This window comes from Pogoniulus pusillus, chromosome 7, assembly GCF_015220805.1.
Source record: "Pogoniulus pusillus isolate bPogPus1 chromosome 7, bPogPus1.pri, whole genome shotgun sequence".
In the NCBI taxonomy this organism is placed as follows: Eukaryota; Metazoa; Chordata; class Aves; order Piciformes; family Lybiidae; genus Pogoniulus; species Pogoniulus pusillus.
The window spans coordinates 8,577,520-8,604,172 of NC_087270.1; the positions used below are offsets into that span (position 1 = coordinate 8,577,520).

The 26,653-nt window shown below is 46.2% G+C and overlaps 1 long non-coding RNA gene across 1 annotated transcript in view; it reads left to right on the forward strand.

Annotated features, from left to right (window-relative positions):
* Nucleotides 1-1,874: 1,874 nt before the first annotated feature.
* LOC135176664 (uncharacterized) overlaps nt 1,875-26,653 on the forward strand; it is a 39,021-nt gene continuing 14,242 nt past the window's right edge. The window contains exon 1 of the long non-coding RNA XR_010302758.1: nt 1,875-2,139. This is a non-coding gene — a long non-coding RNA (uncharacterized LOC135176664). The remainder of the gene's footprint in view (nt 2,140-26,653) is intronic.

Sequence of the window (26,653 nt, forward strand, 5' to 3'; positions counted from 1 at the left end):
AGACGTCCTGTGCTCATGATCTTGTGCACTGTTCCACAGCTTAGGAGGACCCCCCACCCTTGCTCAGGCAGCATTCATCACACCTAGTATGCTTCTGAAAGAAACTCATTTCAGGCTCAAGGAGGACAGCTTATTCCTTTTCAAAAGGGAGGAAACTAAGGCTTTATTGTCTCCCTAAGTTCAAGTGCAGAGAGGCTTTCCAGCTTTACTAGCTGCCAGGGTCAGTCTGACCTTTCCATGTTCTTGCAATGACTTCTGTGCTGGCAGCAGCTCCCTCCACTTTGGGCACAATCAGCATGGTGGGGCAATATAGTGCCAGATTTATATCCATTTGTCTCATACTATGAAGATGCCAATCTCAGCTCTGACTTATACAAAAAATGACTTTTTTTCAGTGTACATGGGATATGTGAAAAGAAATGTGTGTTTGTCGCTGCTTTAAGCCTCTTTTAACCAGCTTAAAGCATTCTGCCCAACTGGGTTGTGATAAGAATCAGAAGTGGAAAATGGCACTAGGTGCATCATCATCTGCAACTGAAAAACTACACTGAACACTGAACTAATTCAGCAAAGAGTGGAGCTTCATGAAGAAACATCAACTGATCTGTGAGGATCCACCCACAGATAACTCTGTAACCTTACTCCCTGCTGCAGAAAACAGTTTTCTGCAAGGCATAGTTGTAGTAAAATACTAAGAAGGCAGCAGAGATGCAAAGAGGTCAAGGATGTGGATGATTACACAGGCTGAATGTTTTGTTCTGGCTTATCGGTGCTTCAGGTGGCTGTAGCTGCTGCCAAAGCTTACACAAACATCCCCACATGGCGTGGATGGTCTGTACTGACTGCTTTCCCAAGGTCTTAGTTCTCAAAGCACTGGCCTTGATATGTAAGAAGTAATTCTTTGGAAGAACTCCCTGCACTTGCTCTGCAGCAGTTGTCTCTTCAGAGGACAGGGAAAGCCAGAAGAATCTTTGGTCAGCTTTTCACTCTAAGCTCACTCCTTCTGTTTCAAATTAGTAACTGAGGAAGCAAAACTGCCTTGGAGGACTTGCCTCAGAGTGCTGGTTTTCTTTTCTCCAAATCAGTTATGCCAAGATTCAAATTTCACATCATTTGGCAATTGCTATAGAATCAGAATCAACCAGGTTGGAAGAGACCTCCAAGATCATCCAGGCCAACCTAGCATCCAGCCCTAGCCAATCAACCAGACCATGGCACTCAGTGCCTCAGCCAGGCTTTGCTTGAACACCTCCAGGGACGGTGACTCCACCACCTCCCTGGGCAGCCCATTCCAATGTAGTTCACAGTCATTGCCCCCAGAATTCCCTGATTCCCTGCAAAGAGGCTGGGGATAGTAGGACAAGGTAGCACATGTAAATGGTATGACTGGAGACCCAGTGACTCACACCCCCAGAGGAAATTCTAGGAGGAAGGCAGAACACACACACACACACATTAAATGAGTGTCTGGCCTTGGGATGAGTGAAATAGAGAAGAAACAAAGATAGCCTGGCCAAAATAAATCAGGATGAAAAGTGATTTATGTCTTGCTCATTTACTCCACTGGAGTCATGGCTCCTTACTGGCCTTTGCTATGGGGAAAACTTCAGGCCAGACTGTAATCCTGCCCTGACCTCACAACACTTTCATGCACTACATTACTCCACCAAGAAGGACTGAACTTCCCAGAGGCCACATTTACCTGCCAAAAGCCACCCTGGGGGAAAGGCAAATCTGCAGCTGTTCCTTTTTGTTCAGATGGGCTAGGGAAAGCACTGGCCTCATTCAGGCAGGTGCATGCTGTCTGCATTAAGGGGTCACTTCTTTCTTGCCTCTCCCACCTGTGCTGGGTTGCTTTGCCCTGGGGCACTTAGTGCTGCTCAAAAGCAGTGATCTAGAGGAAAGGCTCAGCCAGTATGGCTGCTGCCTGCTGATGGGGGATTCACAGCAGAGTGTGATCACTCATGCAGACCACCATCGTGCCACCAAAGCTATGGGGAGCAGTGGGTCACTGTTCACCTGAAAAGCATCGTTCAGCAGGCTATCAGGCTGCCAGCAACCTGCTCTTCACCCCTTTTGGCCAACAGGAGGACTCACCACTGGGGATGAGCAGAGGGAAGTTTCCCCCTCCATTTCAAGGTATGTCCTGGTTTTATTTTCATTTTGTGGCTTATTGATGAATAATAGTTGTACAGCTGATTCAACAGGCTTTTGGTGTGGCTTGGCAAGCTCTACTTTAACTGAGGCAGGCAGACAAGGGACTCAATGAGTACTTCATTGCAATCATACTGAACCTCTTTCCACACAGCAGCCTCCTCTCACAAACGTCCAGAAAATGCTCCTTCAGAGATGCTATCTCCTGTGCAGTTCAGCTGCTCCCTCCCAGTGTCCTGTGGAACATACCTGAGCAGAAGAGGTTTGCTAGATTACTGTGTTCACCTTTCACTTCTTTACACACAGCAGTGCTGTCAAAAGCAGGGAAGAAGGGTTTAACTTCAGCCTGATTAAACTCCTCTCCCTAACTCCACTCACCTTTGCTTCTTAACCTCTTGGCTGAACCTCCTTTCTTCCTTAGGACTGGGGTAAGGTTGAGAGGGACAGGGGGAAGGTGCAGGGGTGGTTGAGAGCCCCTCCTGGGGACTCAGGTTTCTGGGAGGGGAGTTGTGTTTCTGTATTCCCTTTTACCTTGTCTATTTCTGTCTATAACTGTAGATACTGTAAATATCTGCTTGTATATTGTGCTAAGCTGTAAATAATAAGCTTCATCCATATTCCCAGAGCTGGCTGAGTCTAGTCTGGGTAAATTCTAAAGTGTGGGGGGGTGGGGAACACCCAAACCATCACATATTTGCATGAAAAGCCCACTCAAAAGCTTGTCTGTAGCTTTCATGTAGTGCGGCTGCAAGTTCCCACAGTGCTGGCTACCAGCCTTGGCTGCAGGAGGATGAGAGCACTGCTCTATGGCAGCTTGGTGATGCTGATGACTCCATACTGCAGAGATGAGGCATCTTGCTCTCTACAGACAGCACTCAGCTCCTCAGCAGGTTGTCCTTCTGTGTTCCCTGACCTCACCCAACCCTGTGACAGAACATGCCACTTGCTCTTTCCTGCAAAACTCATGCTTTCTCACAAGGTCCTGCCTGGGGGCCAGGGGACTGCTTCAGTATTTTTAAATGGTTGTTCTCTCAGAAGGCCTATTCCAGCAAGAAGCTTTAAGTTATTCCAGGCAGATTCTTTTCACACTGTCAGTAGATTTTTCTTGGCCACTCACACCTCCTCAGGCAGTGTATGGCTACTTTCCTCCAAGCTGGAGCCCTTCTTCATCCTGGGAATATGGTATCCTGAACTCTAGGAAGCCTTCTCCCTCCTGTCATTGCACAGAGTAGATTTGCATTTTCTCATGCTTACTCTTGGAGGTTAAATTAACTTGAAAACCTCTTTCAGAACTTCTACTTAGTTGTTTAAAGCCGTAGTCTTACACGGCAGAAATTGTGGCTTGGCTTCCTCTGCTAATCTCTCTTGTGAATTCTTTGGGGTCTAATAATGGGACAGTATAAAAAACTATTGAAGTACTATAAAGTTCATCTGTGATGATGTGAGAACTGCATACAGACACCATTGCAGGCTTTCCCTTCATGGAGATACTAGCAGTGTCTCTCCACACGTCACCTACTTCCATCAAACTCATCAGAATAATTGAACTTTCAGATGCAGGAACAGAATAACATAACAAATTGATTGGAAACTGGTCAGTGAATTCAAAGGTTACTGGTGGGAAGTGTCAGGCTGACAAGATGACTGCTTACTACTTCATTGCCTTAGAGAACTGGCTAAAAATCAACCTGCAGCAGTCATAGGGTTTGGAATCCAGGCAGGCTTTGATGTCAGTGCATGGGAGTGTAAGGGGAGCACAGGCATATTTGCAGCTGCAGGTTGTTATTACCCAGGTAAGCTATGTGATGAGGTCTTCTCTTCATCATACTACTCTCTTCATCTCTGTGATGTTACCAGCTGCTGTCCCATCCTAGTCTTGTTGATTAAATGCAGATTTATAGCAAGGGAGTACAAGTCCTGTGCAAACTGAACTGTGCAGGCTAACTGCATGTATTTAGGAGACACAGACTTGTGGGAACTTGGAACTAGCTACACAGAGCTCAATTCTTACACATGATAGGCTCAGCCACAGCCTGAAGTTTCCTCTGATTCGGGAGCAAGTCTTTCTCTCTGTCTGGCTCTTGCCCATTCAAGGAATCAAGGCTGCACCCAGGCCTGGGCACCAGGAAAGCTTCAGAACAAAATGAGAGAATACTTCAAGCTCACACTCAGCTTTGTGCAGGCCAAGAACACTTCCATGTGAAAAGTGGGTAGTTTGGAATTGGCTGGCCAAGTTCTCCATCCTTAACCCCAAATGCTTGGTGATGAAAACATCGACCCTTTCCCTGGGAGATGAGTCAGCCAGTGCCCTACAAAGAAGGCCAGGCTCTTGCACAGCCAGAGAGGGAGTCCCACCATTTGAGCTGCTCCCACAACTGCAGAGCTGCTCCATCCCCAGGTCAGGTGTTGTCAGTGGGCTCCAGCCACCCTGCTTTTAGCCACAGAGATGCTCCCCAAAACAGTGGGCATGCTCTGCACATTTCTAAACGCCAGGGCTCCTGAAAAACCTGCACATTCCTACTTCTGCCTGCATTTGCAACTTTTCATCACTCTAACACCTCTGTATTTTAGCAGTCCAGAAGTACTACAGCAGGGCAAAGCTCACTACACTGAAGGAGCACACAGCAGCTAGTTCTCTTCTTCTGGAAAACTTTAACTCCAGTTTTATAGTCAAACTGGGGTAACAGTAACCTTTTATCTCCTTATATGCTGTGTCAATGTGGTGCTTAGGGACATGGTTTAGTGATGATGCAGCAGTATTGGGTTAACAGTTAGAGCTGAAGAGTGGTTGTGGCCAGGAGGAGGTTGCTCTCTTCTCTCAGGTGGCCAGCACCAGAACAAGAGGACACAGCCTCAGGCTGCGCCAGGGGAAATTTAGGCTGGAGGTGAGGAGAAAGTTCTTCCCTGAGAGAGTCATTGGACACTGGAATGGGCTGCCCGGGGAGGTGGTGGAGTCGCCGTCCCTGGAGCTGTTCAAGGCAGGATTGGACATGGCACTTGGTGCCATGGTCTAGCCTTGAGCTCTGTGGTAAAGGGTTGGACTTGATGATCTGTGAGGTCTCTTCCAACCTTGGTGATACTGTGATGATCTTAAAGGTCTCTTCCAGTTACAATTATTCTAAGTTTAAAGTTTGTTTAGGTTACAGTTGTTCTATAGCAAACCACCATCCAGGACTGGTGAGAAGCAGAAATGCACTGTTAGTGTAAGATGATTAGGAATGGTGCTGCACTGAAGCCCAGTCATCATCAGCTGATCAACAGTGCACCCATCATTAGTTCTTGTGGACAACAGTAACCACATGCTGATGATAAATGATAAGATTTTGCTCCCATAAAAGATTCCAAAGCAGAATCCTTCAAGGGGAAAGAAGAAAAACTTGATTCATGGCATTGCACGTAGCCAGACAAACATTTATCTTATCACCAGGTTACTTTTGTAGCAGTTTTTCAGGTTTTACAGACTTGGGGAGGTTTTTACACACAGAATGTTTCAAAAGGTGCACTTCTTAAAAAGGGAGCAGGTTCCAAACAAAACTGCTGGCAGATGTTTTGTCAGCTGCTAACAGCTAAACCCCCCCACCACCCTCCAATTCTCCCACTTCATTACCACTGGGAAATGCAGCTGACTTTAAGATCTGTAAGTTTATTTTCCCCAGGCTTTAGTTTCCAGATCACCATCTGTCTATACACTGTCAGTTACTAATATGTGTACTCAAGGTGAGTTTAGGGATACTCAATATTTTCTTCTCCATGGGATTAAATTTCCAGGCAGCACTAAGCCAGCCCACTACATTCACATTTGTCATTTAAGGCAGATGCTGCATTATCCAAAACAAATTATAGACCTTTCCATTGATTTTTACTGAAACCACAGTACAGAATTTATGGGAAGTAGCCTGAACGTCAAAGGTCTTCTTCAAGGTTGTGTTATGGCAGCAATCTCTTTCTCATGTGTTCCTCTCAAATCCCCCCAAAATCAGTGAGATATGGGAAGCAAGATTCATATGAAACAAGTTGTTAGTTAATGTTGGAAGTACAGGCTGGATGTTAGGAGGAAGTTGTTGGCAGAGAGAGTGATTGGCATTGGAATGGGCTGCCCAGGGAGGTGGTGGAGGCACCGTGCCTGGAGGTGTTCAAGCAAAGCCTGGATGAGGCACTCAGTGCCATGGTCTGGTTGACTGGCTAGGGCTGGGTGCTAGGTTGGCCTGGATGATCTTGGAGGTCTCTTCCAACCTGGTTGATTCTATGATAAAGCTTCTAAGAAGCAGTCAGGTTAGTGATACCCACACCTATTCTAATGTGAACAGGGAATGATTTGGCTGTCCTACAGAAAAAAACTACATTTACCTTAAACACAGGTTCCAGTAAGCAGCTCCTAGTGCAGCTGCCCCATTCTGTACGTGCAAGTCACAGAGCACAGGTCAGCAATCCCCAGCAGGTAGAGAGACAGCTCTGCAGGTGTGGGTACAGACACCAGGTAACCCAGGAACAAGCATTTTCATTCTGCACATCGTGTCAGGCAAGGTGGCAAAAGATTATGCTCTATGTTATGATCTCCAACACTGCTTCCCTTGGAGAAAATGCCACAGCCACTGGGAAAGATCAGCTAGGAGGAAATTAAAAACCAAAACCCCTCTGATATGTGTGCTTTTAATGAAAACTGATTATAACTGAGTATTACTTTCATGTAAGTTTACCAAATGTCTTTTATAATATGAAGAGATTTGTGCCTTTTCCTCTGTGGTAAGCCACTGCATCCCATTCCTCACCAGCTTTGAGCTGTCTGCTCCCAGAGTTGGCTTAAAAGCAAAGTCAGCTATTTGTGTGACCACAGCTCAAGTCAGGAGGCTGGGACACTGGGAGGAGAAAGAGGAGAAAAGGCCAGCTTAGGTTAATAACACAAAAGTGTGAAGTACTATAGCTAAACTAAATTCTTAGCAGTGTAGGAAGAAGCTTTCTGAACTACTCTTGCAGTGACAGACACCTGCAGTATGCTCCCAAAAATAGGAGACAATATTGCTCCTTTTCTGACTCCCAAAGGTGATGCAGCAGCAAAGTCTGGGGGAGACCTGCACAGAAGGTATCCCACCCCAGCTGGGGTGAAGTACTCCATTCACATACAGGTTTATCACTTCATAGGCTTTCTGGGGAGACATTTGGTCTTCCTTATCAAAACATTAACTTTATACACTGCAGGATAGGACCAAACCTCCCAAAAGCATGCCTGCCTCGCCCTGACTGGTGCCAACAACTTTGCCTTATCGACCTCTGAACAGCAAGGTTCAGAGCAAGGCAGGGATTGAAAGAATGACTGCCACTTTTGGCACAGATGCTCCTCGAGTGGCTCTGGTTAAGACCCAGCTTTTGTCAGTACATCATCCTTTGGCATACAAGGACAGATCCTCTTTGGAGACCATCCTACTGGAGCATGGGAAGGAAGCAAACTCAGGACTGAAGGCTCCACTCAGATACTCAAAATCCCTTGGAAGGATTTGGCTTTTCTGTATATTCCCGATGAGTTTTGTTATCGTGGACATCTTCCTGGTGCAGAAACGTAAGGATAAGGACCTCACCAGGCTAAATGTAACACTAAACTACTGCTTGTTGAATTTTCTCTGTTTTCCCTGAGGTTTTAAATATGCTGTGAGGAAAAAACCTGCTTATAACTTGTTAAGTACGAAAGAAAACTTGAGGCCGTGGCGCGCCGCCTAGTGGCGGAACAGCAACATTGTGCACTGCCCCCAGCGAACACACATCAGGAAGCCACATCCCAAAACTCCTAGAATCATAGAATCAAGCAGGTTGGAAGAGACCTCCAAGATCATCCAGGCCAACCTAGCACCCAGCCCTAGCCAGACAACTAGACCATGGCACTAAGTGCCTCAGCCAGGCTTTGCTTCAACACCTCCAGGGACGGTGCCTCCACCACCTCCTTGGGCAGCTGTGATGGTTTGGGGGTTACCCCGCCCCCCCACACTTTTGTATTTGCCCCAGCTAACTCAGACGGACCCTGGGAATATAGATGAAGCAATTTATTTACAGCTAGCAGAATTTACAAGCAGCTATTTACAATATATACAGTTATATACAATTATATACAGAAATATATAAAGGATAAACAATACAAAAGCACAACTCCCCTCCCAGAAACCTGAGTCCCCAGGAGGGGCTCTCAAACCACCCCAACACCTCCCCCGGCCCCTCTCAACCTTACCCCAGTTCTCAGGAAGAATAGAGGTGCAGCCAAGAGGTTAAGGAGCAGGGTTAGTAGGAGCAGGGTTAATGAGATGTGACCAGGTCTAAGGCAAAAGCAAGAGTGAGAAACAAAATGGAGAAAAAGTCTTTCTTCTTCCCAGAGTTCTCAGCGTGACTGTGAGAGAAGTAGACACAATTGTTTTTCATTTCACTGCCCGTTATCTAGTTCTTCTACCAAAACATTCCAGCTTGCTTCAAACTAGCACAATCCACCCCTTGTCTACTTCGCTCAGAGTATCGCTGAGAATTATCCAATCTAACCTAAACCAATATTTACACTAAAATAATATATACAAGTTCAGTTCACACTTCAATCAGATGTAGGTGATTCAAAAGCTCAGAACAGGGACTCCCAGGTGATGTTGGGTTCGTGCTCACGTACTGTAGATTCTATTGTAGATTCTCTCAGTGTTGGGCGCCGATGTTACCTAGAACAGAAAACTCCTAACAGCTTGAATTTAAACTCTCTCAGCTAAAGTTAGATTTCTCTGTGGAATACACTGGATTTCACCATTCTCCTGCATTACCCAGTATGTATGACCAGGACCTTCAGCAGACACCACCCCTCGGACAGGTTTCCCTTCGCCCGAAGGAGAAAATACCCAAACAGTTTTCCCTAACAGATTCTTTTCACGTACAACAGGAACTTTATCACCGTCTACTGTTTGGACCAAATCTGATTGTGCAGGTCCTGCTCTGTTTACTGAACCTCTACTATTTACCAACCAAGTAGCTTGTGCTAAATGTTTGTCCCAGTTTTTCAGAGTTCCACCCCCCATGGCCTTTAGGGTGGTTTTCAGCAAACCATTGTAGCGTTCAATCTTCCCTGAAGCTGGTGCATAGTAGGGTATATGATAGATCCATTCAATACCATGCTCTTTGGCCCAGTTTTTCACAAGATTGTTCTTGAAATGAGTACCATTGTCTGACTCAATTCTCTCTGGAGTTCCATGTCTCCACAAGATCTGTCTCTCCAAACCAACAATGGTGTTACGTGCAGTAGCATGCGGAACTGGATAGGTTTCCAACCATCCAGTGCTGGCTTCTACCATCGTTAGCACATACTGCTTGCCAGAACGAGATCGAGGTAAAGTGATGTAGTCAATCTGCCAGGCTTCACCATACTTGTACTTTGACCATCTCTCACCATACCATAAGGGCTTGATTCGCTTAGCCTGCTTAATAGCAGCACAAATGTCACAGTCATAGATGACTTGGGTGATAGCGTCCATGGACAAGTCAATTGACCTATCGCGAGCCCATCGGTATGTTCCATCTCTGCCTTGATGTCCAGATGAGTCATGGGCCCACCGAGCTAAGAACAGTTCACCTCGGTGTTTCCAATCAAGGTCAATGTCAAGTTCAGAGTTGGTATCAGCTTGAGCAATCTTAGCAGCTTGATCTGCCTTCTGGTTGTGGTGATGTTCCTCATTGGCTCTGCTCTTAGGCATGTGTGCGTCTACGTGCCGCACCTTCACTGGAATTTTCTCCAGCCGTGCATCAATGTCCTGCCATAGATCAGCACACCAAATAGGCTTTCCTTTCCTCTGCCAACCATTCTTCTTCCAGTCCTTTAGCCAACCCCATAGAGCATTGGCTACCATCCACGAGTCGGTGTAGAGGTAAAGGATAGGCCAATTTTCACGTTCAGCCACATCAAGAGCAAGTTGAACAGCTTTTACCTCAGCGAACTGACTGGATTCTCCTTCTCCATCTTTCGTTTCGGTAACTCTCCTGGTTGGACTCCAAACTGCTGACTTCCATAGTCGCTTGTTCCCAACAAGACGACAGGAACCATCTGTGAACAAAGCATAGTTCTTTTCCTCATCAGAGAGATCATCATAGGGAGGAGCTTCCTCAGCACGAGTTATTTTCTCCTCTGGAGGTTTGGTACAGTCTGTGCCTTCCGGCCAGTTGGTGATCACCTCCACCAGACCAGGTCGATCAAGATTACCCATTCGTGCTCGTTGGGTTATCAAAGCCATCCATTTAGACCAGGTTGCATCTGTGGCATGATGTAGTGATGAACCTTTGCCCTTGAACATCCAGTTAAGAACTGGCAGTCTAGGAGCTAAAAGCAATTGTGACTCAGTTCCAATCACTTCAGAAGCTGCTTTCACTCCCTCATAGGCTGCTAGAATCTCTTTCTCAGTTGCAGTGTAATTTGTCTCTGAACCTCTGTAACAACGTCCCCAGAAACCAAGTGGACGACCACGTGTCTCATTTGGAGCTCTCTGCCAGAGACTCCAAGTTGGACCATTGTCACTGGCAGCCGTGTACAGAATGTTTTTAATGTCCGGACCAGATCTCACAGGTCCCAAACCCACTGCATGGACTACTTCTCGCTTAATTTGATCAAAGGCTGCTTGTTGTTCAGGTCCCCACTCGAAATTGTTTCTCTTACGAGTCACATCATGCAGAGGTTTGACAATCTGACTGAAACCAGGAATGTGTAGTCTCCAAAATCCCACCACACCAAGGAAAGAAAGTGTGTCCTTCTTACTGGTGGGAACTGCCATGGTAGAGACTTTGTTGATCACATCCTGAGGAATGTAACGGCGACCATCTTGCCACCGCACTCCCAGAAACTGAATTTCTCTGGCAGGTCCTTTGACCTTGTCTCTCTTAATGGCAAAACCTGCTTGCAACAGAATGTCAATGATTTTGTTACCTTTCTCGAAGACTTCCTCAGCAGTTTGGCCCCACACAATGATGTCGTCGATGTACTGGATGTGCTCTGGAGCTTTACCTTTCTCCAGTGCATTGTGGATGACTGAGTGACAGATGGTTGAGCTGTGTTTCCACCCCTGAGGCAAACGGTTGAACTGGTACTGGATTCCTCTCCAGGTGAATGCAAACTGAGGCCTGCACTCCTTTGCTATGGGAATAGAGAAGAAAGCATTAGCAATGTCTATGGTTGCATACCATTTAGCCTCCTTCGATTCCAGCTCGTACTGGAGTTCCAGCATGTCCGGCACAGCTGCACTCATGGGTGGCGTCACCTCGTTGAGGGCACGAAAGTCAACTGTCAGTCTCCAGTCGCCCGTAGGTTTACGCACAGGCCAGATGGGACTGTTGAAAGGTGAATGAGCTTTCTCGATGACAGCCTGACTCTCCAATTGACGAATCAGCTGATGAATGGGCAACAAAGAGTCACGGTTAGTTCTGTACTGCCTATGATGAACAGTTTGAGTTGCAATTGGCACTTCCAGGTCCTCTATGTCATGATGTCCCACAACTGCAGATTCATCAGAAAGTTCAGGTCTAACAGACAATTTCAATTTATCATCCTCAATCTCTACAGATGCTATTCCAAAAGCCCATTTGTGACCCTTAGGATCTTTGAAACAACCTTGTCTCAAAAAGTCAATTCCCAAAATGCAAGGCGCAGCAGGACCAGTTACAATAGTATGTATCTTCCACTCTTTACCAGTTAAACTGATCTCAGCCTGTACCTTAGTTAACTCTTGAGATCCACCAGTGATTCCAAAGATAGAAATGGACTCTGTCCCTTTGCAATTTGATGGCAATAAAGTACACTGAGCACCTGTGTCAACTAAAGCCCTGTATTTCCGAACTCTTGAACTGCCAGGCCACCTAATGAATACATTCCAATAGATTCGGTTCTCTCCACTATCCCTTTCCTCCTCCTGGCTGGAGGCAGGGCACCCCTAATGCTGAACATGGCATGTGGGGTGTACACAATGATTGGTGTTGTTGCGAGAGAAATTGCAACTGTTGGAACAATTGCAGTTGCTCTCAGGAGCTGAAGAAGTGGCAGCGACTTTCCTGGCATTGCTGCCTCTGTTTCTGCCATTCTGCAGATCCTTGACCCTCTTTGAAAGAGCTGAAGTAGGTTTACCATCCCATTTGTTCATGTTCTCCCCGTATGTGTCACGCAGAAGTATCCACAGTGACGCACGTGATTGCTGCTGTCTGGGTGGAATTTGTCTCCTCCTAGGCTGGAATTGCCTTGCAGGAGGTGGGCGTCTGTTCCTGACTGCAGAAACATGCACCCATTCAGATGATGCAGGAATGGTATCCTTTGCCAGATTGGAAATTGAGGTTGTAAGGTCCTCCTTCAGTTCTTTCATGGTATTCTTAATCTCTGTAGTCATAGTCTTTATGGCACAGATTATACCAGAATGGGACAAGCTATCCTCAATCTGCCTGAGCTGGTCAGTGAATTCACCAACAGTGAAAGATCTTCCATTATCACTCCTTGATAGAAACTTGCTGGCCAAGATGTTAGCATAGGATGAAGGAGCAAGCTTAATCAGCTTCTTCATGAGACCTGTTCCCAAAGGAATATCATCAGGCTCATGAGTGCCATGATCTCCATAAAGCACTTCCTTCACAGCAAACTCCTTCAGAAGCTTAATTCCCTGCTCAACGGTGTTCCACTTCTTGGCAGCCCATGGCAAATCATCTCGGGAAGGATATCTCATAGCCACAGCCAACAGAAGGCGTGTCCACAAGCTAACCCTACCAAGAGGACTTGCTAGGTGTTTGTCCACTCCACTCTCCTTAGTGAGTGGTCCCAGCTGCTTGGCAGACTTGTCTCCTACCTGCAGAGCATTAGCACCAATACCACGGCATCTCACTAGCCAGCTTAGGATTGGCTCACCTGATTCCCTTGTGTATTCCTTCCTAACTTCCCTGACCTCTCTGAGTGGATCCTTGGAGCCTTGGATGTCATCTTCCTCCTCTTCTTCCTGTTGATCTGGTGGTGCCTGGCCTAACACAATCTTCCTCATAGCATTCCTAAACTCATGGGAACCATCCTCTCTCTTGGCAGCTAACCTCACAGCGCTCCTCTCACTTGAGTATTGTTGTCTCAGCACATCTACAAGGTCTCGCAGACTAACTGTCTCATCCTCCTCTTCTTGCTGATCACCAGAGGTCCCCTGTCTTACATCCTCCTGCGAACCACTCTTTGTTTTAGCTTTTGCCTTAGCAGGTGCTAGAAGGGCCTGAGCAGCAACAGACTTGGATGTGTCTGCTGGAGGATTTGAATCTTTAGGAGTCTGACTTGGAGCATTTGTATCCTTAGGGGTCTGACCTGGAGCTTGTGAGTTCAAATCTGCCTTGCTTTTAACAGGAGGATTTTGGTTCTGGTCTGCTGGCTGGGGGTTCGAATTGGCTGAGCTGGTGTCATTAGGATTTGGACTGACTGGGCTAGCGTTACCAGCATTAGCAGTAGTATTAGCATTAGTGGGATTATTTGCCTGTCCTCCTGGGATGCCTGCCAACCCTGACTTGTTTTCATTTTTGCTAGGAACATTCTGATTTTGGGTACCTGCCTGTCCTCCTAGGGCTCCTGCCGAACTCTGCCCGTTATCATTGTTTACGTTAGTGGCAGGAACACTGGCTGTGTTCCCAGCACTTGGAGAAGGAGGGGCAGAGGCTGGCAAGGGGGAAGCCGATAACTGTGTTCCCTTGTTTTGCTGTGAAAGAGACTGCTTCTGAGACACAGAATTTTTCCTAGCTCTTACAGAAACTGGTTTTGAATTTTTCACAAATAATGCCAAAATTAATATGAAATTTAAAACTACAAGAGCCAGTATAATGCCCAGCAACCATGCCATGCTCTGTTTCGAGTAGCAATCCTTGCAGGGATTTGGCATTTCAGTTTGGGGCTGGATGACCCTCATGAGAGCAGTAGATAAAGCAGACTCTCGATTGATTGTAACATTATTGACAAAAACTCTTGTAATATCACTAGTAATATTCTCAGTGACACTAAAACCAGCATAACCAAGAATAAAATCACCCCAGCTCCAGAACATGTTTGAAAGCTTAACTTTAGCCTTCTTAAAAACTACATGAAGTAAGAAATAACCAATTTGATCTTTGATCCAGTTGTACACAAAAAACCAGAAAACAGGCCACACAGCAATCCCCACCAAGTACAATAGCTGCTTGATTAGCTTCATCTTAATTCCCAGAGCTAATTTCCACTCACTGAAATATCGAGCCCCACGTTGGGAAAGCCAATTAAAATGTGATGGTTTGGGGGTTACCCCGCCCCCCCACACTTTTGTATTTGCCCCAGCTAACTCAGACGGACCCTGGGAATATAGATGAAGCAATTTATTTACAGCTAGCAGAATTTACAAGCAGCTATTTACAATATATACAGTTATATACAATTATATACAGAAATATATAAAGGATAAACAATACAAAAGCACAACTCCCCTCCCAGAAACCTGAGTCCCCAGGAGGGGCTCTCAAACCACCCCAACACCTCCCCCGGCCCCTCTCAACCTTACCCCAGTTCTCAGGAAGAATAGAGGTGCAGCCAAGAGGTTAAGGAGCAGGGTTAGTAGGAGCAGGGTTAATGAGATGTGACCAGGTCTAAGGCAAAAGCAAGAGTGAGAAACAAAATGGAGAAAAAGTCTTTCTTCTTCCCAGAGTTCTCAGCGTGACTGTGAGAGAAGTAGACACAATTGTTTTTCATTTCACTGCCCGTTATCTAGTTCTTCTACCAAAACATTCCAGCTTGCTTCAAACTAGCACAATCCACCCCTTGTCTACTTCGCTCAGAGTATCGCTGAGAATTATCCAATCTAACCTAAACCAATATTTACACTAAAATAATATATACAAGTTCAGTTCACACTTCAATCAGATGTAGGTGATTCAAAAGCTCAGAACAGGGACTCCCAGGTGATGTTGGGTTCGTGCTCACGTACTGTAGATTCTATTGTAGATTCTCTCAGTGTTGGGCGCCGATGTTACCTAGAACAGAAAACTCCTAACAGCTTGAATTTAAACTCTCTCAGCTAAAGTTAGATTTCTCTGTGGAATACACTGGATTTCACCATTCTCCTGCATTACCCAGTATGTATGACCAGGACCTTCAGCAGACACCACCCCTCGGACAGGTTTCCCTTCGCCCGAAGGAGAAAATACCCAAACAGTTTTCCCTAACAGATTCTTTTCACGTACAACAGGAACTTTATCACCGTCTACTGTTTGGACCAAATCTGATTGTGCAGGTCCTGCTCTGTTTACTGAACCTCTACTATTTACCAACCAAGTAGCTTGTGCTAAATGTTTGTCCCAGTTTTTCAGAGTTCCACCCCCCATGGCCTTTAGGGTGGTTTTCAGCAAACCATTGTAGCGTTCAATCTTCCCTGAAGCTGGTGCATAGTAGGGTATATGATAGATCCATTCAATACCATGCTCTTTGGCCCAGTTTTTCACAAGATTGTTCTTGAAATGAGTACCATTGTCTGACTCAATTCTCTCTGGAGTTCCATGTCTCCACAAGATCTGTCTCTCCAAACCAACAATGGTGTTACGTGCAGTAGCATGCGGAACTGGATAGGTTTCCAACCATCCAGTGCTGGCTTCTACCATCGTTAGCACATACTGCTTGCCAGAACGAGATCGAGGTAAAGTGATGTAGTCAATCTGCCAGGCTTCACCATACTTGTACTTTGACCATCTCTCACCATACCATAAGGGCTTGATTCGCTTAGCCTGCTTAATAGCAGCACAAATGTCACAGTCATAGATGACTTGGGTGATAGCGTCCATGGACAAGTCAATTGACCTATCGCGAGCCCATCGGTATGTTCCATCTCTGCCTTGATGTCCAGATGAGTCATGGGCCCACCGAGCTAAGAACAGTTCACCTCGGTGTTTCCAATCAAGGTCAATGTCAAGTTCAGAGTTGGTATCAGCTTGAGCAATCTTAGCAGCTTGATCTGCCTTCTGGTTGTGGTGATGTTCCTCATTGGCTCTGCTCTTAGGCATGTGTGCGTCTACGTGCCGCACCTTCACTGGAATTTTCTCCAGCCGTGCATCAATGTCCTGCCATAGATCAGCACACCAAATAGGCTTTCCTTTCCTCTGCCAACCATTCTTCTTCCAGTCCTTTAGCCAACCCCATAGAGCATTGGCTACCATCCACGAGTCGGTGTAGAGGTAAAGGATAGGCCAATTTTCACGTTCAGCCACATCAAGAGCAAGTTGAACAGCTTTTACCTCAGCGAACTGACTGGATTCTCCTTCTCCATCTTTCGTTTCGGTAACTCTCCTGGTTGGACTCCAAACTGCTGACTTCCATAGTCGCTTGTTCCCAACAAGACGACAGGAACCATCTGTGAACAAAGCATAGTTCTTTTCCTCATCAGAGAGATCATCATAGGGAGGAGCTTCCTCAGCACGAGTTATTTTCTCCTCTGGAGGTTTGGTACAGTCTGTGCCTTCCGGCCAGTTGGTGATCACCTCCACCAGACCAGGTCGATCAAGATTACCCATTCGTGCTCGTTGGGTTATCAAAGCCATCCATTTAGACCAGGTTGCATCTGTGGCATGATGTAGTGATGAACCTTTGCCCTTGAACATCCAGTTAAGAACTGGCAGTCTAGGAGCTAAAAGCAATTGTGACTCAGTTCCAATCACTTCAGAAGCTGCTTTCACTCCCTCATAGGCTGCTAGAATCTCTTTCTCAGTTGCAGTGTAATTTGTCTCTGAACCTCTGTAACAACGTCCCCAGAAACCAAGTGGACGACCACGTGTCTCATTTGGAGCTCTCTGCCAGAGACTCCAAGTTGGACCATTGTCACTGGCAGCCGTGTACAGAATGTTTTTAATGTCCGGACCAGATCTCACAGGTCCCAAACCCACTGCATGGACTACTTCTCGCTTAATTTGATCAAAGGCTGCTTGTTGTTCAGGTCCCCACTCGAAATTGTTTCTCTTACGAGTCACATCATGCAGAGGTTTGACAATCTGACTGAAACCAGGAATGTGTAGTCTCCAAAATCCCACCACACCAAGGAAAGAAAGTGTGTCCTTCTTACTGGTGGGAACTGCCATGGTAGAGACTTTGTTGATCACATCCTGAGGAATGTAACGGCGACCATCTTGCCACCGCACTCCCAGAAACTGAATTTCTCTGGCAGGTCCTTTGACCTTGTCTCTCTTAATGGCAAAACCTGCTTGCAACAGAATGTCAATGATTTTGTTACCTTTCTCGAAGACTTCCTCAGCAGTTTGGCCCCACACAATGATGTCGTCGATGTACTGGATGTGCTCTGGAGCTTTACCTTTCTCCAGTGCATTGTGGATGACTGAGTGACAGATGGTTGAGCTGTGTTTCCACCCCTGAGGCAAACGGTTGAACTGGTACTGGATTCCTCTCCAGGTGAATGCAAACTGAGGCCTGCACTCCTTTGCTATGGGAATAGAGAAGAAAGCATTAGCAATGTCTATGGTTGCATACCATTTAGCCTCCTTCGATTCCAGCTCGTACTGGAGTTCCAGCATGTCCGGCACAGCTGCACTCATGGGTGGCGTCACCTCGTTGAGGGCACGAAAGTCAACTGTCAGTCTCCAGTCGCCCGTAGGTTTACGCACAGGCCAGATGGGACTGTTGAAAGGTGAATGAGCTTTCTCGATGACAGCCTGACTCTCCAATTGACGAATCAGCTGATGAATGGGCAACAAAGAGTCACGGTTAGTTCTGTACTGCCTATGATGAACAGTTTGAGTTGCAATTGGCACTTCCAGGTCCTCTATGTCATGATGTCCCACAACTGCAGATTCATCAGAAAGTTCAGGTCTAACAGACAATTTCAATTTATCATCCTCAATCTCTACAGATGCTATTCCAAAAGCCCATTTGTGACCCTTAGGATCTTTGAAACAACCTTGTCTCAAAAAGTCAATTCCCAAAATGCAAGGCGCAGCAGGACCAGTTACAATAGTATGTATCTTCCACTCTTTACCAGTTAAACTGATCTCAGCCTGTACCTTAGTTAACTCTTGAGATCCACCAGTGATTCCAAAGATAGAAATGGACTCTGTCCCTTTGCAATTTGATGGCAATAAAGTACACTGAGCACCTGTGTCAACTAAAGCCCTGTATTTCCGAACTCTTGAACTGCCAGGCCACCTAATGAATACATTCCAATAGATTCGGTTCTCTCCACTATCCCTTTCCTCCTCCTGGCTGGAGGCAGGGCACCCCTAATGCTGAACATGGCATGTGGGGTGTACACAATGATTGGTGTTGTTGCGAGAGAAATTGCAACTGTTGGAACAATTGCAGTTGCTCTCAGGAGCTGAAGAAGTGGCAGCGACTTTCCTGGCATTGCTGCCTCTGTTTCTGCCATTCTGCAGATCCTTGACCCTCTTTGAAAGAGCTGAAGTAGGTTTACCATCCCATTTGTTCATGTTCTCCCCGTATGTGTCACGCAGAAGTATCCACAGTGACGCACGTGATTGCTGCTGTCTGGGTGGAATTTGTCTCCTCCTAGGCTGGAATTGCCTTGCAGGAGGTGGGCGTCTGTTCCTGACTGCAGAAACATGCACCCATTCAGATGATGCAGGAATGGTATCCTTTGCCAGATTGGAAATTGAGGTTGTAAGGTCCTCCTTCAGTTCTTTCATGGTATTCTTAATCTCTGTAGTCATAGTCTTTATGGCACAGATTATACCAGAATGGGACAAGCTATCCTCAATCTGCCTGAGCTGGTCAGTGAATTCACCAACAGTGAAAGATCTTCCATTATCACTCCTTGATAGAAACTTGCTGGCCAAGATGTTAGCATAGGATGAAGGAGCAAGCTTAATCAGCTTCTTCATGAGACCTGTTCCCAAAGGAATATCATCAGGCTCATGAGTGCCATGATCTCCATAAAGCACTTCCTTCACAGCAAACTCCTTCAGAAGCTTAATTCCCTGCTCAACGGTGTTCCACTTCTTGGCAGCCCATGGCAAATCATCTCGGGAAGGATATCTCATAGCCACAGCCAACAGAAGGCGTGTCCACAAGCTAACCCTACCAAGAGGACTTGCTAGGTGTTTGTCCACTCCACTCTCCTTAGTGAGTGGTCCCAGCTGCTTGGCAGACTTGTCTCCTACCTGCAGAGCATTAGCACCAATACCACGGCATCTCACTAGCCAGCTTAGGATTGGCTCACCTGATTCCCTTGTGTATTCCTTCCTAACTTCCCTGACCTCTCTGAGTGGATCCTTGGAGCCTTGGATGTCATCTTCCTCCTCTTCTTCCTGTTGATCTGGTGGTGCCTGGCCTAACACAATCTTCCTCATAGCATTCCTAAACTCATGGGAACCATCCTCTCTCTTGGCAGCTAACCTCACAGCGCTCCTCTCACTTGAGTATTGTTGTCTCAGCACATCTACAAGGTCTCGCAGACTAACTGTCTCATCCTCCTCTTCTTGCTGATCACCAGAGGTCCCCTGTCTTACATCCTCCTGCGAACCACTCTTTGTTTTAGCTTTTGCCTTAGCAGGTGCTAGAAGGGCCTGAGCAGCAACAGACTTGGATGTGTCTGCTGGAGGATTTGAATCTTTAGGAGTCTGACTTGGAGCATTTGTATCCTTAGGGGTCTGACCTGGAGCTTGTGAGTTCAAATCTGCCTTGCTTTTAACAGGAGGATTTTGGTTCTGGTCTGCTGGCTGGGGGTTCGAATTGGCTGAGCTGGTGTCATTAGGATTTGGACTGACTGGGCTAGCGTTACCAGCATTAGCAGTAGTATTAGCATTAGTGGGATTATTTGCCTGTCCTCCTGGGATGCCTGCCAACCCTGACTTGTTTTCATTTTTGCTAGGAACATTCTGATTTTGGGTACCTGCCTGTCCTCCTAGGGCTCCTGCCGAACTCTGCCCGTTATCATTGTTTACGTTAGTGGCAGGAACACTGGCTGTGTTCCCAGCACTTGGAGAAGGAGGGGCAGAGGCTGGCAAGGGGGAAGCCGATAACTGTGTTCCCTTGTTTTGCTGTGAAAGAGACTGCTTCTGAGACACAGAATTTTTCCTAGCTCTTACAGAAACTGGTTTTGAATTTTTCACAAATAATGCCAAAATTAATATGAAATTTAAAACTACAAGAGCCAGTATAATGCCCAGCAACCATGCCATGCTCTGTTTCGAGTAGCAATCCTTGCAGGGATTTGGCATTTCAGTTTGGGGCTGGATGACCCTCATGAGAGCAGTAGATAAAGCAGACTCTCGATTGATTGTAACATTATTGACAAAAACTCTTGTAATATCACTAGTAATATTCTCAGTGACACTAAAACCAGCATAACCAAGAATAAAATCACCCCAGCTCCAGAACATGTTTGAAAGCTTAACTTTAGCCTTCTTAAAAACTACATGAAGTAAGAAATAACCAATTTGATCTTTGATCCAGTTGTACACAAAAAACCAGAAAACAGGCCACACAGCAATCCCCACCAAGTACAATAGCTGCTTGATTAGCTTCATCTTAATTCCCAGAGCTAATTTCCACTCACTGAAATCTCTAGCCCCACGTTGGGAAAGCCAATTAAAATGTGATGGTTTGGGGGTTACCCCGCCCCCCCACACTTTTGTATTTGCCCCAGCTAACTCAGACGGACCCTGGGAATATAGATGAAGCAATTTATTTACAGCTAGCAGAATTTACAAGCAGCTATTTACAATATATACAGTTATATACAATTATATACAGAAATATATAAAGGATAAACAATACAAAAGCACAACTCCCCTCCCAGAAACCTGAGTCCCCAGGAGGGGCTCTCAAACCACCCCAACACCTCCCCCGGCCCCTCTCAACCTTACCCCAGTTCTCAGGAAGAATAGAGGTGCAGCCAAGAGGTTAAGGAGCAGGGTTAGTAGGAGCAGGGTTAATGAGATGTGACCAGGTCTAAGGCAAAAGCAAGAGTGAGAAACAAAATGGAGAAAAAGTCTTTCTTCTTCCCAGAGTTCTCAGCGTGACTGTGAGAGAAGTAGACACAATTGTTTTTCATTTCACTGCCCGTTATCTAGTTCTTCTACCAAAACATTCCAGCTTGCTTCAAACTAGCACAATCCACCCCTTGTCTACTTCGCTCAGAGTATCGCTGAGAATTATCCAATCTAACCTAAACCAATATTTACACTAAAATAATATATACAAGTTCAGTTCACACTTCAATCAGATGTAGGTGATTCAAAAGCTCAGAACAGGGACTCCCAGGTGATGTTGGGTTCGTGCTCACGTACTGTAGATTCTATTGTAGATTCTCTCAGTGTTGGGCGCCGATGTTACCTAGAACAGAAAACTCCTAACAGCTTGAATTTAAACTCTCTCAGCTAAAGTTAGATTTCTCTGTGGAATACACTGGATTTCACCATTCTCCTGCATTACCCAGTATGTATGACCAGGACCTTCAGCAGACACCACCCCTCGGACAGGTTTCCCTTCGCCCGAAGGAGAAAATACCCAAACAGTTTTCCCTAACAGATTCTTTTCACGTACAACAGGAACTTTATCACCGTCTACTGTTTGGACCAAATCTGATTGTGCAGGTCCTGCTCTGTTTACTGAACCTCTACTATTTACCAACCAAGTAGCTTGTGCTAAATGTTTGTCCCAGTTTTTCAGAGTTCCACCCCCCATGGCCTTTAGGGTGGTTTTCAGCAAACCATTGTAGCGTTCAATCTTCCCTGAAGCTGGTGCATAGTAGGGTATATGATAGATCCATTCAATACCATGCTCTTTGGCCCAGTTTTTCACAAGATTGTTCTTGAAATGAGTACCATTGTCTGACTCAATTCTCTCTGGAGTTCCATGTCTCCACAAGATCTGTCTCTCCAAACCAACAATGGTGTTACGTGCAGTAGCATGCGGAACTGGATAGGTTTCCAACCATCCAGTGCTGGCTTCTACCATCGTTAGCACATACTGCTTGCCAGAACGAGATCGAGGTAAAGTGATGTAGTCAATCTGCCAGGCTTCACCATACTTGTACTTTGACCATCTCTCACCATACCATAAGGGCTTGATTCGCTTAGCCTGCTTAATAGCAGCACAAATGTCACAGTCATAGATGACTTGGGTGATAGCGTCCATGGACAAGTCAATTGACCTATCGCGAGCCCATCGGTATGTTCCATCTCTGCCTTGATGTCCAGATGAGTCATGGGCCCACCGAGCTAAGAACAGTTCACCTCGGTGTTTCCAATCAAGGTCAATGTCAAGTTCAGAGTTGGTATCAGCTTGAGCAATCTTAGCAGCTTGATCTGCCTTCTGGTTGTGGTGATGTTCCTCATTGGCTCTGCTCTTAGGCATGTGTGCGTCTACGTGCCGCACCTTCACGGGAATTTTCTCCAGCCGTGCATCAATGTCCTGCCATAGATCAGCACACCAAATAGGCTTTCCTTTCCTCTGCCAACCATTCTTCTTCCAGTCCTTTAGCCAACCCCATAGAGCATTGGCAACCATCCACGAGTCGGTGCAGAGGTAAAGGATAGGCCAATTTTCACGTTCAGCCACATCAAGAGCAAGTTGAACAGCTTTTACCTCAGCGAACTGACTGGATTCTCCTTCTCCATCTTCCGTTTTGGTAACTCTCCTGGTTGGACTCCAAACTGCTGACTTCCATAGTCGCTTGTTCCCAACAAGACGACAGGAACCATCTGTGAACAAAGCATAGTTCTTTTCCTCATCAGAGAGATCATCATAGGGAGGAGCTTCCTCAGCACGAGTTATTTTCTCCTCTGGAGGTTTGGTACAGTCTGTGCCTTCCGGCCAGTTGGTGATCACCTCCACCAGACCAGGTCGATCAAGATTACCCATTCGTGCTCGTTGGGTTATCAAAGCCATCCATTTAGACCAGGTTGCATCTGTGGCATGATGTAGTGATGAACCTTTGCCCTTGAACATCCAGTTAAGAACTGGCAGTCTAGGAGCTAAAAGCAATTGTGACTCAGTTCCAATCACTTCAGAAGCTGCTTTCACTCCCTCATAGGCTGCTAGAATCTCTTTCTCAGTTGCAGTGTAATTTGTCTCTGAACCTCTGTAACAACGTCCCCAGAAACCAAGTGGACGACCACGTGTCTCATTTGGAGCTCTCTGCCAGAGACTCCAAGTTGGACCATTGTCACTGGCAGCCGTGTACAGAATGTTTTTAATGTCCGGACCAGATCTCACAGGTCCCAAACCCACTGCATGGACTACTTCTCGCTTAATTTGATCAAAGGCTGCTTGTTGTTCAGGTCCCCACTCGAAATTGTTTCTCTTACGAGTCACATCATGCAGAGGTTTGACAATCTGACTGAAACCAGGAATGTGTAGTCTCCAAAATCCCACCACACCAAGGAAAGAAAGTGTGTCCTTCTTACTGGTGGGAACTGCCATGGTAGAGACTTTGTTGATCACATCCTGAGGAATGTAACGGCGACCATCTTGCCACCGCACTCCCAGAAACTGAATTTCTCTGGCAGGTCCTTTGACCTTGTCTCTCTTAATGGCAAAACCTGCTTGCAACAGAATGTCAATGATTTTGTTACCTTTCTCGAAGACTTCCTCAGCAGTTTGGCCCCACACAATGATGTCGTCGATGTACTGGATGTGCTCTGGAGCTTTACCTTTCTCCAGTGCATTGTGGATGACTGAGTGACAGATGGTTGAGCTGTGTTTCCACCCCTGAGGCAAACGGTTGAACTGGTACTGGATTCCTCTCCAGGTGAATGCAAACTGAGGCCTGCACTCCTTTGCTATGGGAATAGAGAAGAAAGCATTAGCAATGTCTATGGTTGCATACCATTTAGCCTCCTTCGATTCCAGCTCGTACTGGAGTTCCAGCATGTCCGGCACAGCTGCACTCATGGGTGGCGTCACCTCGTTGAGGGCACGAAAGTCAACTGTCAGTCTCCAGTCGCCCGTAGGTTTACGCACAGGCCAGATGGGACTGTTGAAAGGTGAATGAGCTTTCTCGATGACAGCCTGACTCTCCAATTGACGAATCAGCTGATGAATGGGCAACAAAGAGTCACGGTTAGTTCTGTACTGCCTATGATGAACAGTTTGAGTTGCAATTGGCACTTCCAGGTCCTCTATGTCATGATGTCCCACAACTGCAGATTCATCAGAAAGTTCAGGTCTAACAGACAATTTCAATTTATCATCCTCAATCTCTACAGATGCTATTCCAAAAGCCCATTTGTGACCCTTAGGATCTTTGAAACAACCTTGTCTCAAAAAGTCAATTCCCAAAATGCAAGGCGCAGCAGGACCAGTTACAATAGTATGTATCTTCCACTCTTTACCAGTTAAACTGATCTCAGCCTGTACCTTAGTTAACTCTTGAGATCCACCAGTGATTCCAAAGATAGAAATGGACTCTGTCCCTTTGCAATTTGATGGCAATAAAGTACACTGAGCACCTGTGTCAACTAAAGCCCTGTATTTCCGAACTCTTGAACTGCCAGGCCACCTAATGAATACATTCCAATAGATTCGGTTCTCTCCACTATCCCTTTCCTCCTCCTGGCTGGAGGCAGGGCACCCCTAATGCTGAACATGGCATGTGGGGTGTACACAATGATTGGTGTTGTTGCGAGAGAAATTGCAACTGTTGGAACAATTGCAGTTGCTCTCAGGAGCTGAAGAAGTGGCAGCGACTTTCCTGGCATTGCTGCCTCTGTTTCTGCCATTCTGCAGATCCTTGACCCTCTTTGAAAGAGCTGAAGTAGGTTTACCATCCCATTTGTTCATGTTCTCCCCGTATGTGTCACGCAGAAGTATCCACAGTGACGCACGTGATTGCTGCTGTCTGGGTGGAATTTGTCTCCTCCTAGGCTGGAATTGCCTTGCAGGAGGTGGGCGTCTGTTCCTGACTGCAGAAACATGCACCCATTCAGATGATGCAGGAATGGTATCCTTTGCCAGATTGGAAATTGAGGTTGTAAGGTCCTCCTTCAGTTCTTTCATGGTATTCTTAATCTCTGTAGTCATAGTCTTTATGGCACAGATTATACCAGAATGGGACAAGCTATCCTCAATCTGCCTGAGCTGGTCAGTGAATTCACCAACAGTGAAAGATCTTCCATTATCACTCCTTGATAGAAACTTGCTGGCCAAGATGTTAGCATAGGATGAAGGAGCAAGCTTAATCAGCTTCTTCATGAGACCTGTTCCCAAAGGAATATCGTCAGGCTCATGAGTGCCATGATCTCCATAAAGCACTTCCTTCACAGCAAACTCCTTCAGAAGCTTAATTCCCTGCTCAACGGTGTTCCACTTCTTGGCAGCCCATGGCAAATCATCTCGGGAAGGATATCTCATAGCCACAGCCAACAGAAGGCGTGTCCACAAGCTAACCCTACCAAGAGGACTTGCTAGGTGTTTGTCCACTCCACTCTCCTTAGTGAGTGGTCCCAGCTGCTTGGCAGACTTGTCTCCTACCTGCAGAGCATTAGCACCAATACCACGGCATCTCACTAGCCAGCTTAGGATTGGCTCACCTGATTCCCTTGTGTATTCCTTCCTAACTTCCCTGACCTCTCTGAGTGGATCCTTGGAGCCTTGGATGTCATCTTCCTCCTCTTCTTCCTGTTGATCTGGTGGTGCCTGGCCTAACACAATCTTCCTCATAGCATTCCTAAACTCATGGGAACCATCCTCTCTCTTGGCAGCTAACCTCACAGCGCTCCTCTCACTTGAGTATTGTTGTCTCAGCACATCTACAAGGTCTCGCAGACTAACTGTCTCATCCTCCTCTTCTTGCTGATCACCAGAGGTCCCCTGTCTTACATCCTCCTGCGAACCACTCTTTGTTTTAGCTTTTGCCTTAGCAGGTGCTAGAAGGGCCTGAGCAGCAACAGACTTGGATGTGTCTGCTGGAGGATTTGAATCTTTAGGAGTCTGACTTGGAGCATTTGTATCCTTAGGGGTCTGACCTGGAGCTTGTGAGTTCAAATCTGCCTTGCTTTTAACAGGAGGATTTTGGTTCTGGTCTGCTGGCTGGGGGTTCGAATTGGCTGAGCTGGTGTCATTAGGATTTGGACTGACTGGGCTAGCGTTACCAGCATTAGCAGTAGTATTAGCATTAGTGGGATTATTTGCCTGTCCTCCTGGGATGCCTGCCAACCCTGACTTGTTTTCATTTTTGCTAGGAACATTCTGATTTTGGGTACCTGCCTGTCCTCCTAGGGCTCCTGCCGAACTCTGCCCGTTATCATTGTTTACGTTAGTGGCAGGAACACTGGCTGTGTTCCCAGCACTTGGAGAAGGAGGGGCAGAGGCTGGCAAGGGGGAAGCCGATAACTGTGTTCCCTTGTTTTGCTGTGAAAGAGACTGCTTCTGAGACACAGAATTTTTCCTAGCTCTTACAGAAACTGGTTTTGAATTTTTCACAAATAATGCCAAAATTAATATGAAATTTAAAACTACAAGAGCCAGTATAATGCCCAGCAACCATGCCATGCTCTGTTTCGAGTAGCAATCCTT